The sequence below is a fragment of the Sinocyclocheilus anshuiensis genome, unplaced genomic scaffold (genome assembly GCF_001515605.1).
Source record: "Sinocyclocheilus anshuiensis isolate Anshui unplaced genomic scaffold, SAMN03320099.WGS_v1.1 scaffold1746, whole genome shotgun sequence".
Lineage (NCBI taxonomy): Eukaryota > Metazoa > Chordata > Actinopteri > Cypriniformes > Cyprinidae > Sinocyclocheilus > Sinocyclocheilus anshuiensis.
In genome coordinates, this window is record NW_015545562.1 from 1,658,954 (window position 1) to 1,664,746 (window position 5,793).

Below are 5,793 nucleotides of genomic sequence, written 5' to 3' on the forward strand. Positions count from 1 at the left end.
TATCATTTGTTTGCCTTTGTACTTGAACACCATGAGAATGGAGCAATCGTGCACTAGAGGGCGTCCTTCTCCTTCACTGACATACAAAAATAAGAGCTGAAAGCAGCTTTCAGTCTGTATACACTAGCGGTCAAAAGTTTGAAATAACAATCTGGTTATTTAATCAAAAATACAGTATAACCATTGTAAAAATGTAATTTACTCCTGTCATGGCAAAGCTGAGATTTCAGTCTTCAGTGTCACATTCTAATATGCTGGTTTGTTGTTGTGCTCAGTAATTAATAATGGTTATTATCAATGTTAAAAAGCTATATTAGCAGCAAAAACTGTATCCCACTGTGATAAATGTTTCTTGGAGCAGCTGAAAATTAAGCTTTGCCATCACAGGAATAAATTAAAATAGAAAATGGTTATTTTAAATTGTAATAACATTCAACAATATTACTGTTCCACTGTGTCTTTGTTCAAATAAATGAAGCCACGTAAATGGTGATGAGAAATATCTTTCAAAACATTTAAAAAATGATTCCAAACTTTTGACCGGTAGGGTTTTTATTTACTTGCAAAAAAAATTAAGTCTATGGGTTTCATACGACATGCTGTTAAAGACATTCTCATTTGCACAAATGAAAGTAATTCTCAGCTTGCACAAATCAATCCTTGTCTGTTGTAGCTCCTCTCTGTTTATGATTTTAAACATATGTTCTTCCACCTCATCTCTTCTCATCATTGCCTGAATGCAATATGGCTCATCTTTGGAGAGATTATGCTCACATAAGCAACAGGCACCTGCCAGTGTCCTGGCACTAACATGCCTTTTAATTAGAAATTTAACCATGACAGATCAAGCCACACAAATGCTCTTTGAGTTCAGCTCATCCCCATCCGCCGCCAATCAAATCCAAGAGCTGCTGGCAGTTCCTCAAAGGAGACACCATGCCAACATCACCGCACGGGCTGAAGTGTCTCCCTCATTGTGTGTGGTGGTCTGCTCACATTAAAGCTGTGTTTTATTTATTTGTTGAGGATTATTGGTCCTTTCCATTGGCATGTGGCAGTGCCAGTGCATGGAGCCGTTAAGGATGCCAGTGGAGAGTTTCTACAGATGTGCCTTTTGATGTGAAGCCACCCAGCAACTGAGAGATCCAGGTCAGACCAGGATCTTTGGAAATAGTTTGCAACATATCAAGAAAGGGTTGATGGTTTAACCGTTTTGTTTTGACTATGCCTGCTGAAAAGACTGGCTTAAACCAGTAAAGTGCTGTTCAGGAGAACCAGCATGGTGTTTCATCTGAATCTGGATGACCTGGTTAAGAGGCCTAAGCAAGTTAATTGTCTGGTTCCATGCTGGTGATTTGTGTTGGTATACTTGGATTCAATGCATATTTTTAGCGCTGTATATATATATATATTTATTTATTTTTTAAACGCTTCATAAAATGATGTAAAAAATGTTTTTAATTTGAGTTATTTTATAACTATAACATTTTATAGTGATTTGTCTCCTTGACTAAAATTAACCATGGTAACCATGTTTTTTTGGCGTATTGATTACCATTGGTATAACCACAGTTTTACCACAAATACCATGGTTAATTTGTGGTTACCATGGTTTAACTATAGTAATTTTGTATTTTTTTTTGTAGTAAAACCATGGTTAAGTCTGGCCTTAATCACTGCAGCAAGTTCAGAATTAGAATCAGAAAGAGCTTTATTGCCAAGTGTGTTTACACACACATGAGGAATTCGATTTGGTGTTAGAAGCTTCCAGTACACAAAGTACATAGTGCAGACATACATATAATTAAGTTAATAAAAGCACTAATAATAAAGAGAATAGACAATAAGTTATAAATAACAATATAATAAAAATATAGAGAAAAAGAAAATGTCCATAGACAGGATTGTGAATGTGCTACTTACAGATGAAGGTTTGATGAGTTATTTACAGATGTACAGTACTGAGGTGTGTTATGTGTTGTTCAGGTGGGATATGGCCTGGGGGAAAAAACTGTTTGCGTCTGGCTATTTTGGTGCTCTGAATGTAGCACCTGTAGAAAGCTGAAAATTGAGTTACTTTTAATTTTTTGTCTCAACCAACAGTTCAAATTTTAATGCCATTTATTCCTCTTTTTTTTTTTACTTGAAGTTTCAAAACCTATATGTAGGCTACACTTGCATTGTCCGACTCCAAACTAAATTTGAAGTCGTCACGTGCACTACCTCTAATCCAGCAGTAGATGGCGGGCGATGTCCACACACTCCCCTCTTCCCCAGGAGGAGAAAGGCTTTTGTGACAGATTGTATAATCGTTTAGGGGCAGTAAAGTCTGCCGAGCAGGAAGTCCTCAGCGTCTCTCGTCAAGGTTGTCAAAACAGCTGCACAATGTGCACTTTCATGTGCACAACTGGACCCTGTCGCCCCGACCAACAATCGCTTGTGTTCGCTGCACAAAGTGGCCTCTGTGTCGGCAGGGCCGCCTCCTTATGGCCCGGCGGCCGCTGTGGAGGTGATCAGGGGGCATGTTCAGTATAGCGTGTCTGTTTGTGTGATTAATCACCGTGTAAAACTCCAGCGTATCCGTTTCGGTGGGAGCGAGGAGCCACGGGCGCCTCTCCGTTTATGCGTCATTGTGTCTAACGGTGCCCGGTAGCTGAGAGCACAGGGCAAAAGTTTGAGCATATGGTTAAGATTAGGGCGCTAAAGAAACTGACTGATTCACATGATTGGGATTTGTTTTATTTTGAGTTTGGCTGATTACTGAATAAACGTCTTAAAAGTGACTGATCTTTGGGAATACTCTCTAAAGCCTTTTGTTCAGTGTAGCATGATCATAAACATCCATTCCACATCCAAAGTGTTAGTTGCTTCCTATATGTGTTTACATCTGTTCGGTTTGGTTTTAGGCTATTTGCATGCTGTCTTCATGAACCTTGGTTGTTTCTGATCTGAAGTCTAAATGATCATCTCTTCTTAACTTTGGTAACTTTTCTGCAGTATATAGTATGTGTAATAAGTGTGCAAATTGTCTGTATGCACAAAATACTTGAATACCCTTCCAAATTTGTAGTATACACCAGAGAACACTATTCAGAATCCCAGTAGACAACTGGGTATTATTTGCCAACTGTTTCACAAATACTGGATATTCAGGCATACTTTGGCGAACTGCTTCTTTGCATACTATGATGGTAGGGAAATACCCATATTTGGATGCATAGTTGTCTTTAATAGAGTGCTGTAGAAATTCATCCTAAAACCTGGAAACCAATTCAAATTTTTGAACTTCTGGTACCATTGTCTCAAAGTCAAGTTTTTTTGAATTGGTTTTTGGTTAAATGCCTTAAATAAGATCTAAGCTCAAGATATTTTGTTTTATTCTTAAACATAAAATGCATAATAAACAACTTTTTAAGCTTTTTTGGGTTTACGAAACCAGACTGCAGAGTCTGTATCGTTCTTGTTCCTGCTGAACAAGAAAACTCATCTACAATTTTACGATGTAGTTAGAGTCCAACCAGCTTTTTACTTCTGATTGTTTTATTTAGGCTTCAAGAAGTACAAGTCATAAAATATGTGTTAATTTTTGAGGAATATCTTGATGGAAAGAAAGGTATTTTCTGCAGTAATCCAAAAGCCAATAGAAAAATCCTATTGCTTTTTGGTGAGGGAACCAGGGAGACGCCAACATACAAAATTACATCTTTATCTGAAATTGCATACTCCCTATGAAGGTACTTCTTTTGAATAAGTCATTACTTTGCGACCGTTAAAAAAGTACATTCTATATAGTATGAATGTGTGTAGTATGAGCTTAATCTGGACACACTACACCATTTTGACATTGTCATGTGACCTACAAGCATCAGATGCATTGCTTCACTGCTATTCACAAATCCTCTTCCATGGCCTCATGGGATATTAAAGTGTCCATTATATGTGCACTTCAGAATCTCATCGGAAGTATATAACTTTTCGGCTACTGTTTTAAGAATGACTTTTGGACATACTCTTCACATGCTGTTTTTCACCTGTATAGTAGGGAAGTATGCCATTTCAAATGCAGCCTACAACATACCTGCAGCACATATCTGCAGAATAATCTGGAATGAATCTCAGCTGTGATTTTTAATTAATCTTTCTTGACTTATTATTTGATCATGCTGCCAAGTGTACCCATTTTGACCAAATCTTGGATTATAAAAATCAGAAAATTCCTAAAATATTCATTACCAAGATGATAACAGAATAAAGCACAAAGTCATATGAATTATTTACCCTAGCATATAAAGATATTTCTGTCAGATGGAAAATTCAGAGTCTTTCTGTTTGCTCTGTGAATCTGAGCGCAGCCTTTTGCGTCGTGTCGAATGATTTCATGAGTGATGTTTTGTCCAGTGAATGGTAACCAAGACCGAACCCTATGGCCTCAGCCTCATGGACCGCCCGCAGTCTAGTCCAGCTTGGCTTTGCACAGAGACTAAACGAACCCTGATTAGACAGACAACAAATTTGAACAAGCTTTATTAAATTCACATATTGGTCTCTAGTGTGGGCTAAACAGTGTGGTCTACATAGGATAGCGGGATAATCTACCATGTTAAATTTACCCTGTATAATATTACATAAATGGACTAGAGGGTGTTTTCATTCTCAATCAATAAACACATTTGAGCAGGCATGAAGAGCGAATGGCTTTACCATGTGGAAATACACACACATATTTGGATCCTTGCCTGCAGTTAATGTTCAAGTATAAATATAACCTGCAATTCTAGTTAGAGTGTAAATATAACCTGTACAGCTGCGAATCTGTGCAGTTCTTGGCAGCGCTATTCGGTTTTTAATGTTAAAACATCACTATTAAACTTTTACAGACTTCGCTATTAATATATTTAAATTGGGGTCTTTACAACTTCTTCAGAGATCTGGATGGTGACGGCGTTTAGCTTTTAGTCGTCTGTGGCACTGTGTAAAGGGTCACGACTGTTGCCGTCTCTCTCTCAGTTGCCTAGGCGAAAGATAAGAGAAGCATGTCAGTCTCTGCTGATGTTCAGCATCTCTCTTTCTTTCTCCGCTGTCAGTAGCCTGGGGGTCTCGGTTAGCCTGGGCACGAGATAAGAGAAGTGTGTCAAAACTGTACTGCTGTTTAGCACTGTAATGCGCTGTTCCATTTTCTCTCTCTCTCCGCTTTAAACTATTTCAGGCTTGAAAGTGGGTGGATTATTTGGTGACAAGTCCCAGACCAGCATTCTCTCATTAGCACATGTGGCGTTCCATCACATGGTACCTTTGAAATGCTTCTACATCTGAGGCCACAGTTGGCATGTCAAACACCTAAGTCCCTTGGCAGAGGTGTCGGAGCCCTTGTGTTTGATTTACATCCACCGCTGTGCTCAAATCGCCACATGCTGCGTCTTTTAGTGCTGGGCATGGATAAAAAAAGTGATTACATTTAATTAATTGCATTAAATAAATTATTATTATTATTTTTTTTAAAGACTGGTATGTAATGTCATCAACATCTGTTAAAGAGCTATAAAATGTGTTTTTGCAGGCCGCTACATGTGCAGCACGGATCTATTCTTTCTCTTTCCCTCTGTTAATTTTAAGAGCTCCTTTGAGTGCATCATAAAAACAACAGCATGAAAGACTAGTGTTGCTCTCAGTGCTCTCATATCTGTCTCATAACCCTTAACACACATGCACAAACATTGATGCTTAAAACAGGCCGTTAACATTGCCTTGATGGTGGAGTGAGGTATTCCACTGATTGATTGCATTGGTAAATCA